Genomic DNA, 10964 nt, shown 5'->3' with positions numbered 1-10964 from the left:
TCCTTCATAAATATTGGAGTAAAATTTGCTCACTATTTTGATGTGAGGGCAACTAGCACATAATTTCTTGAATCACTCCAATACTCATATAAATTATCTTATTGTACTGTCAAATACAACAAATTTCTTTCCTAATAAGAGTAGCCCTAAATGCTGGAAAAAATTTTTCCAGGAATAGTCTCTTCATTTCATTCCAACTATTAACGATCCTAGATGTGTAGATAGTATAATAACTCATTAGCGCTATCGGCTAAAGAGAATGGGAATTCCCTAAGTTTAACTTGTTCCTTAGTAGTGCCACTTGGTTTCATGCTAAAACACACCACATGGAATCTTTAAGATTCTTATTTGGATCCTCTCCCGCTAAACCTCGGAAGTGGGTAATAGATGAATCATTCATAATTTTTAATTCAAAAGTCCACCCATTTCATTGTATGAATACACAAAGGTTGTTGATCTAAAGCTATTGCAGCATCCCTCAAGAGTACGATTAGCCATCTCCTCGTAATCGAATATTCTGAAGAATCCAAAAAATCCGAAGAGTCACTTGTAGCTGGAAGATCAGTAGTAATCGCTTACTAAGAATTGTTCTATTCAAAGGTCATCGCGAATGAGTAATGGTGTGAATTGGGTCAAAGTGTGGATTTGATCTCAAGTTGGAATGAGAGCCTTCACCAAGACACCGAAAACCAAATAAAAGGACACAAACACTTAAGACTAAAAAGTAAAAACTAACAAAAAGTAAATAAAGGTTAACCAAAGAAAAATCCCTGGTGAGACGGCACCAAAATTTTGATGCGTGCTAATTTAGCACCCTAATAACCTCATTTAAGATCTATGACAATGTCGCGTAGTAGTATAGAGCAAGTAAGGGTTAACTAACTAATTACTTACTAAATAGGCGGTTTTGATGATTAATGTAAAAAACTAAAAACAAATTAAATTGAAGTTGAAAAATATGAGATAAATTGGATTGAAGGATCATTCATCGCTACTAACATGAATTGTAGATCAATGAAACACTTCCTAACTCCTACCCTCTGACTATATTAGCTCAGAAGATATCACAAGCTCGATAATCGATCTCGCTTTGCTATATTGTTGGAATTAACAAGCTCTTAACCCAATTTCCTATCAATTAAACAACCTAGATAAGCTCTTTAGATTTAATCAATAGAATCATTAAATAAAAAGAAACATACTGATCAAGGCTAAACTCATAAGCTCAGTTTAGTTATCTTGAGTGTTTATTCCCATTGCATGCAAGCAAGCAACTTACTACTAGTTATTTAGATTAGTAAATCGATTACGTGCCAGACACATCCAATTTTGTTACCTGTCATGTGTCTAGAACAACCACTATCAAAGTATCATTGATCATTTTGAAAAACAGGTAAAGAAGTATGAGCAACAAGACAAATAACATTAGACTCGGTTTTTGAACTTTTTTTGAATTAAATACATCCTTTGAATGAGCTGGAAAATAGGATATCATACTGTGTTTTTCAAGGCATTTTTCAGATAAAAATTGAACTTTAAACATTTAGGTCTGGTGTGACCTTTCCTATCATAGAAAAGAAAAACTGGAACAAATTTCTTTACCTTTACAGCTTGTTTCCCAACAAGAACAACAGGTTTTGTGGCTTTGACAAATGTGTGCAAATCAGACCTGGATGTGATAGCACCTGGAGTGAATCTCAAATCAGTTTTATCTCCAAATAGTTTTCCTTAACTAAGCACTTCATCCAGGTTGCTTATACCTACATTAAACTTCTCAACAGTAGTCTTAGCCTCAAATAGTTCTTTCAATGTTTGGTCCAATAACAAATCTTTGTTAGTCACTTTAGAAGTCATGGACAAAAGTTTAGTAGAAATGATTTTCTTTTCTTTCAACAGATTTGAGTTTTCACATTCAAGATACAACATTTTCTCAATAGATTTCAACCATTGATCATGCATTTTATCATAAGCCATTTGTTGCTCAGCATACACATCACTAGAATCATCAAATGACACACTCACATTATCTTCCCGATTTATTGTAAAAGCAAGAAAATTTCCGTTTTCAACATATTCATCTTCCTCACTCTCATTTTCTTCCTCATCAGTCTCACTAAAGGTAGCAGCCATCACTTTCCCTTTTTTCTTTAGAGTGTTAGCACATTCAGCTTAGATGTGCCCATATCCTTCACACTCAAAACACGTAGTGCCTTTACTTTTCTTCTCGTTATCTTTTGAATTTTTTTTTAATGAAAACACTAGGAAAATACTTATCAAAACTGTTTTTCACAATGGGTTGTTTTCCTTTCCTATTAGCATTTGACTTTTTCATGTTATTCCTAAAAAAATTTGCATAACTTTTAGTGAGCAAGGCAACTTCTTCATTCAAATCATCAAGATGAACATTATCAAAAGCAAAAGTATCAACCTTAAGTATAAGTGCAAGACTATTACCTGATTTTTGCTACCCTGCCTTTTCAGATTTAGCTCATATGTCTAAAGTGATCTAATCAGCTTATCAAAATCCATAGAACCCATATCTCGACACTCTTCAATGGATGTCACCTTCAACAAAAACCACTAGGGTAGCGAGCACAAAACTTTCTTAACAAGTTCAACATTAGAATAAACCTTTTCCCAAGGCATAACACTCATTAGAAAAATCACAAATTATACCATGAAAATCAGTGGTGGTTTCATCATCATGATACTAATCTCCTAAGTCTTGTTTTCTTAACCACATCAGTTCCCTCATTTTTAACTTGAAGTTTGTCCCATGTATCTTTAGCCATCTCACAATTTGTAATAATTTCATCATATTAACACTCATTGCATTAAAGATGACATGTATAGCTTTAGAGTTAAAGTTTGCAAGCTCAATTTCATTTTGGGTCCACTCATCTAGGGGTTTAGGCTTAGACACATTATCCTTAATAACTACAAGGGCTTTCCAATCACGAACAATAGAGATCCAGACCCTTATCAATGGATTTCAAAAATGCATGCATTCTTGGTCCAATAAGGGTAGTTAGGACTTTCTAACATAGGTGGTCTGTTAATAGACCTTCATTTGCTAAAGAAATTCATCTTAAAATAGACCAAAAGCAAAAACAATCAAGGAGTAGAACAACAAAAAGAAAAACACAACCAAATGCAAGAGCAAGCAAAACAGAGCAGAACAAAACAAAGCTCAAACACAATCAAACAGACTAGATCTATTGAAATAACTCTTCAGAACACACTCTGATACCAATTGAAAATTTTGTTTAATCGAGTTCATTAAACAAAGCAAAATGGGTTTGATTACATTTGTTAAAACTTAGACAAGATGGGTTAGATTGTGTTTTTAACGCTTTGGAAGAATGAACAATCAACACCTAAGCAACATCAAGCATCTAAACAACATAATGTAAAACACAAAGAGGATTTTTACATGGTTTGGCTAAAAACTATCTAGCCTACATCCGTAGAAAAAACAATGTAAAGCATCGAACATTTGCTGCGCTAAAGAGTCAAGTATATCAATAGAAAAACATGAATGGTAATCACTAGGATACCTTATTGGTTCAAAGATATTGAATTGAATGACTTCTCTACTGAATTCCATTGTCAAGGTTCCATCATGAGTGTCTATCTTTGTACGGGCTGTTTTCAGAAAAGGTCTTCTCAAAAGCAATGGTGTGGACTTAACAGTAGATTCATCCTTCATATAAAGAACATACAAATTCATCGGAAGATAAGCTCATTTACCTACACCAAAACATCTTCCAAAACTCCCTTTGAATAGGCGTTCAAACGATTGGCGAGTTGAATAACTACATCAATCCCTTTAAGAGAGCCATAGTTTAAATCAACATAAATTGAATAAGGCATTGCATTTATTGAAGCACCTAAATCTAACATTGCCTTTTCAAATCTAGTGTTACCTATGATGCATGGTATAGTAAAACTACCCAAATCTTTGCACTTTGGTGGAAGTTTCCTTTGTAAGACCGCTGTCACATTTTCTCCTACACTCACCATCTCATTTCCTTTGAGCTTCCGCTTGTTGGTGCATAATTCCTTGAGGAATTTCACATAATGTGGTACTTGTTTGATTGCATCCCACAGTGTTATGTTGACTTGCACTTTCCGGAAGGTGTCCAAGATCTCTTGTTCATGCTCGTTCTTCTTTGACTTTGCAAACCTATGGGGGTAAAGGTAAAGGAGATTCATAAGTAGAAATTGGAACCTTAGATTGTACCTTAGGTGGCCATTTTGCTTTGGTAGAATCGGTTGGCATATTTTTTGTGTTTTTGGACAGCTTTGCTTTATCTTGAATTAACTCATCCTTAATCTCGTCGTCATTAATCAGTTTTTTTGTGAGCTTCTTGAAGTTGTCCTCCACTTCTCAATGTTTTACATACCCGTTTTGATAATGGGTAAATGTTAATTAAATTGTATTTTAGGAGTTTTCTTAGGAATTTATTTGTTAATTAAGATTGAGTTTATCTCAATAATTTAAATAAATTAGATTAGGATATAGATGAGTTTTATTTTAGTTGAATAAGTCAGCCACGTATTTAGGATTGGGTTTGAACGTGTATTTCGGTTTGTTTAATCTGTGAACGTGTTTTGCTATTTAGTAGGGAAGTATGGTTGTAAGCTCATATATATTTCTTAGATTTCTATTGGAATGGATATGATGATTATTTGCATAAAAGGTTTTACTTGAACTCCGGAGGTTTCTAGCTCCCTCAATTAAGCAAGAGTTGTTTTCTTCTCACCACGGATTAGGAAGGAAGTTTACCAGACTTGCGACTCTAGTTTTCTAGCAGTAGTAGCCAATTGACTAACTTGATTTTCAAAATATTTTATTGATGTCTTTGTATCTTATCGGAATTGGAGAGTGCTAGTAGCTTAGGAATTTACTAATTCCTCCAAAGACTTGCCTTGAGATTGGGGAGGATTTTGTGGCCTTTCTTGATATGGTTGTTGTGCTTTTGGATAAGGAAAATTGGGTAGGTTGGTATGGGTAGTAGCTTGTTGGTTTCTCAAATAGCTAAAGTTGGGTGATCTCTGCATCCCGAACTTTAGGTATTAGAAAATGGGTCATACCGTTACCTTTGTTGTCCTTGAAATCCTTCTATGGCAGTTGCTTGATCTAAATTAGGGTTTTGAAGAGTAGGGCACATGTCTGTATGATGCCCAACGGTAGAGAAAATTCCACATGGTTTAACTTGTCTAATTGTCATTTGTTGTACAAGTGTAGTCAACGTACTTAGTTGTTGCTCAATATTAGTGGAAATTCTCACTTCATTTACCTTCCTTAGTGGTGGATCGGATCAGGCACCAAATTGTTGAGAATTCACAACCATAGTTGCAATTAAATTTCTTGCATCCTCAGGAGTTTTATTAACCAAAACGCCTCCACTTGCTGTGTCAATCATGCTTCTTTCCATAGGCATTAATCCTTCATAAAAGTATTGGAGTAAAATTTGCTCACTTATTTGATGATGAGGGCAACTAGCACATAATTTCTTGAATCACTCCCAATACTCATATAAATTATCCTTATTGTACTGTCAAATACAACAAATTTCTTTCCTAATAAGAGTAGCCCTAAATGCTGGAAAAATATTTTTCCAGGAATAGTCTCTTCATTTCATTCCAACTATTAACGATCCTAGATGGTAGATAGTATAATAACTCATTAGCGCTATCGGCTAAAGAGAATGGGAATTCCCTAAGTTTAACTTGTTCCTTAGTAGTGCCACTTGGTTTCATGCTAAAACACACCACATGGAATTCTTTAAGATTCTTATTTGGATCCTCTCCCGCTAAACCTCGGAAAGTGGGTAATAGATGAATCATTCATAATTTTTAATTCAAAAGCTCCACCCATTTCATTGTACTGAATACACAAAGGTTGTTGATCTAAAGCTATTGCAGCCATCTCCTCAAGAGTACGATTAGCCATCTCCTCGTAATCGAAATATTCTGAAGAATCCAAAAAATCCGAAGAGTCACTTGTAGCTGGAAGATCAGTAGTAATCGCTTAACTAAGAATTGTTCTATTCAAAGGTCATCGCGAATGAGTAATAGGTGGAATTGGGTCAAAGTGTGGATTTGATCTCAAGTTGGAATGAGAGCTCATTCACCAAGACACCGAAAACCAAATAAAAGGACACAAACACTTAAGACTAAAAAGTAAAAACTAACAAAAAGTAAATAAAGAGTTAACCAAAGAAAAATCCCTGGTGAGACGGCACCAAAATTTTGATGCGTGCTAATTTAGCACCCTAATTTAACCTCATTTAAGATCTATGACAATGTCGCGTAGTAGTATAGAGCAAGTAAGGGTTAACTAACTAATTACTTACTAAATAGGCGGTTTTGATGATTAATGTAAAAAACTAAAAACAAATTAAATGTGAAGTTGAAAAAATATGAGATAAATTGGATTGAAGGATCATTCATCGCTACTAAACATGAATTGTAGATCAATAGAAACACTTCCTAACTTCCTACCCTCTTGACTATATTAGCTCAGAAGATATCACAAGCTCGATAAATTCGATCTCGCTTTGCTATATTGTTGGAATTAACAAGCTCTTAACCCAATTTCCTATCAATTAAACAACCTAGAGTAAGCTCTTTAGATTTAATCTAATAGAATCATTAAATAAAAAGAAACATACTGAATCAAGGCTAAACTCATAAGCTCAGTTTAGTTATCTTGAGTGTTTATTCCCATTGCATGCAAGCAAGCAACTTACTACTAGTTATTTAGATTAGTAAATCGATTACGTGCCAGACAATCCAAATTGTAACAATAGATCAACCTAACTTTTAATGGGCCACTTAAATGATTAAGGAAAATCTATTAAGGCATTCACCAAAGAGAATAAAACACTTAATCAAGAGGAATCCGAAAGAAAGAAAAGTGTAGCCGTTCTATTCATTATCACAAAACATGTCTAGGGTTTTGAAATCACCCACAATCACTAGAGAATTAATTATCTATGGAAAAGAATAAAACTATAATTGTATTCATGGTAACAAATAATAAAAGAGATAAGAAAAACTTAGGAAAACTTCGGTGATCACTAGAGTTGTTGCAGATCACCTCCAATTCCAAGCCTTACAATTTCTCTTTCTCTTTATATTATTGTGTACTTTTGTTTCTTTATTCTCTATATCCCTAAAAATAACTAAAGACATCTATCTATAGTTCTAGGGTTATGGGGGTGTAATTAGAATAATCCTATACAAATTAGAATAGAAAATTTTGGATAAGACTTGACAAAATCCAAGTAGAAATAGGATTATAGGACCTATGTCACGGCACCAAAAAATCCATGCTGTTATATGCCTTCCATCTATGGTGACTTGAGAGGGTCATGCTAGGGTGCCACTTTTCTTATGTCGCAATGAGCATGACTTACATCTTCAACCTTCCATAGCCAAGACTACACTGTCGTGGCCCCAAGTTCCTTAAGCCATGGTGCCAAGAGACATCCAATTTTGAGCATTATAACTTCTAAATCTAATGAAGTCATGAACATATGAATTGTATTCATTCAAATCAGCTTTCCAATGGTTCAAGAATTATCCAAATTCGAGGTCTACATCTCGAGTTATCATCAAAATATCAAAGCATGCTCCAGACTCAAGCGTATTCCACGATTTGCATTCCATACTAAATATGTCATAACTCCCTCATTTCAATGCCAATTCTTGAGCATTTATCTCCAGTCATCGCAAATTCTTTCGCCAACATCATTCTTCATCCAAATATCAGTTTTAACCATTTGTGACTTGAATTCACACCAAACATACCCATGATCCCCAAAAACACACTTATGTAACAATTAAGTCAATTTATGCATATTAAACCTAATTTCCCAAAAATGATACCGATAAATCACTAAGTATAAGTGCATTTTCAAGCACTTATCAGCTATCTTCTTCTCTACAAGAAATTGTCTCAACTCGTTTGGAAGGGGAAGTCTCAAGCCGTCCTTGAAAACATTAGGGTAAAAGGCTACAAACCCCATTGGTGAGCTTGATGAGACATAGCCCTCTATAGGGGCTGAAAAGGTAACATCATCTAGAATTTGATACTTAACCTTATATTATATAAGCCTAGTTTCACCAATTTAGGAGGGCTCAGCATCAGCGCCCTAATTTCCTACCCCTTGACGTGCCCTATGATTCTTTCTCCTAACATAGGTTTTTGCATTACTATTAATTTCTATGTAGTGGTCTCTAAACTAAAGAACTCATCACCACTCTTCTCATCACTAGACAGAGCTGACATCCTACTTTGAGAATCTTCTACTTCAGACATAATTTAAGCTAAGTTTTAGCATCACAAATCCACACCAAACAAGAGCAAGCAAATAGACACAATGAGTAAACAAGCAATGACTACTCCATGTTCAATCAGGATCAATCAATGAAAAGCTACAAATAAAATGGCAAAAAGTTGAAAACCCTAGAAACATGTAATCTACAGAGTTTATCTCTAAGGACAGAGCACAAAGCCATGGCGAAGTAAAAAAAAAAAAGCCTGAAAATGACGACGAATGAAGTAATTTGATAAAAAAGTGATATTCACCGGAGCCCATAATTGTCAAAGGTAAAAGTTAGAAGGCAAAAGAAATCAAAAGAAATCGTAAAATGGCAAGAAAGCAGCAAGGCAAACTTTATAAGGCAACGTCAACATCAAATCCCAACTGTCAAATAAATTAGATAGTTAGGGATTAAAAAGCGTGTCGTAGCTACCAGGTTTCGTGACTATGAGATCCACATGCCTAGTAGCAATTATGGAGTGACTCACATGCACTCCTATCAATTGCCTACTTGCCATAACGGTCGCTCACATGCGTAAAAGTCCAACCACCATAAAACAGTAATCTGAAAATTCAAAATTCAATTGCCCAAAGGATTGCGACGCAAAAGCCAAACCCTAGAGTTATAAAGCAACAACTCTATAGTACTTGGAACTAGGGGTGCTTAACGAGCTGAGCCACTCGCGAGCCGACTCGACTCAACTCGAGTCTGGCTTGTTAACGGCTCGACTCGTCAGATAACGAGCCAGCTCGGCTCGGTTCGTGAGACAGAACGAAGCTGAGTTCGAGCCGAGCCTGGCTCGAAAAAATGGGGGTTTTTTGGAGTTTTCTAAAGTACAGGGGATTAAAATGAAAATTTAACGACAAAAGTTTTAAAAAATGACAAAATCCCCCCCCCGATTTTTTAATCCCTAAAACCACGACACTTTCTCATTTGCCATAACTCTTTGCTGTAATCCCTAAATTTCATTGATCCCCAGCACGGTTTGTCGCAGCACCAGCACACCTCCTAGTCGCTGTCAACTCTTCGCCATGAACCACATCTTCTTCATCAGATTTGCATCCAAGAGTTGTCATCAGATTTGCATCCAAGAGCTGTCATCATTTATTTGGCACACAATGGAAATCCAAACACCAACTGGCTAGTTATTTGTCAGCAAGTTCGTGATTTCTGCCAGAAAGTCAGTGGGGCTGTGGTGGCATCTTTCATTACTGTTGTGCTCTTTGTGGTAATGGTGGTGCTGTCAGCTTTGGCTCTCCGAAGGCATTAAGAAATCGAAACCAGTGCAAATGATTTTCATGTTTCTATGATTCCTTTGTTGTGTCCAGAAACTTGAGTTTCATTTTATAAGGGTATTGGTAATAGTGATATCTATTATATTGTACTGGAAGAATTGGTATTGAATCTAATGTGCTTGTGTTGAATCAGTCCATTCAATACTGCTTTTGAGCATCTACATTTTAATGTATTCTGATTGAAATTAAAGAATCCTTCAAAATGTTTCATTCTCTGCCCAAAATTCCACGCATGAAAACAAATTCATATAAGGAATGCTGCCATTCTGCAGTCAGACCCATTTAAGTCTACCGATGCTTGGCCACAACTCCTGGTTTATTTTTTGTGGTCCATCTCCCTGATGATCATCTTGGCTTGAAACTTCTATTCTGGGATAATCACCTTACAGTCTTGTTGTATTGCAATTGCGAAAGAGCATTGTTTTACAACAGAAGGAAACAGACATTAAAAATAATTGCTTGGCATTTCCAATTAGATTCACAAGGGGTTTTGGGCTAAAAAGAAAGTGCATGAAGTGGCTAGAAAAGTAGCAGTGGCTAGAATTTTTTATTTTTTTTTTTTTGGCTTAAAACTTGAATTTTTGAGAGTTGGCTAGCGAACCGGCTCGAAATATTCCCAACTCTTTCCCGAGCCAAGTCGAGCCATAAAATCTGAGACTCGGCTCGACTCGAGCTCAGCTCGATTAATAATCCTCTCTCATGAGCCGAGCTCGTTAAGCCCAAAACTTGACTGGGCTCAACTCGTTAAAACCCCTACTTGGAACCCTACAAAACTCTAAAAGAGTGAGTAGCAAAATTGGTTTACAAAGACAACATTGTGACTCTACAAACTAGTGGGCCTCTATAGTATCCAAATTTCCCTAAGGGAAAAATAATAAAATCCTAAATTGATATGCTTGCCCATTAAGTAAGCTATCTAGAGAATGTCCCTCCAAAATAGGGAATATAATTCTAATTAAATAAAGTGTCCATGGAAAAGAGAAAAGTGAGTTAAATTAGGGAATGAAGGACCGGATATGATCCAAAAAGGGAAGAAGATCATACATTCTCTTAAAACTCCAAGAATCCTTCTATAACCATGAGTCCTAGTACTGCAACAATGAAAATCATTCTCTAAACCTTAATCTATTTCACTATATAAAGGAGGCTAAATAACATAGAATGATCATACAATCATCACTAGAGAAGTCTCGTACTTAAACACTCTCTATTGAATTTTGTATATAAAACGGGGCTATACTCTGTCTCCGATCAAGGTTCTGAAACCCGGACCAGACCGGGCGGTCGAACCGGTCGAACCGTCATCCGCTTGCATTTCCGGTTTGAAGAGAG

General features: G+C 35.7%; 1 non-coding gene across 1 annotated transcript; it reads left to right on the top strand.

Moving 5' to 3' along the window:
• Positions 1-5487: 5487 nt before the first annotated feature.
• On the top strand, positions 5488-5594 carry LOC116139560. Its single transcript, XR_004129487.1, has one exon. It is a non-coding gene; the product is annotated as a small nucleolar RNA R71 (small nucleolar RNA).
• The last annotated feature ends 5370 nt before the right edge of the window (positions 5595-10964 follow it).

Source organism: Pistacia vera, unplaced genomic scaffold (genome assembly GCF_008641045.1).
Source record: "Pistacia vera cultivar Batoury unplaced genomic scaffold, PisVer_v2 Contig110, whole genome shotgun sequence".
Classification (NCBI taxonomy): domain Eukaryota; kingdom Viridiplantae; phylum Streptophyta; class Magnoliopsida; order Sapindales; family Anacardiaceae; genus Pistacia; species Pistacia vera.
The sequence above is the reverse complement of the archived record's forward strand: the minus strand, read 5'-3'. Positions and strand labels throughout refer to the sequence as shown.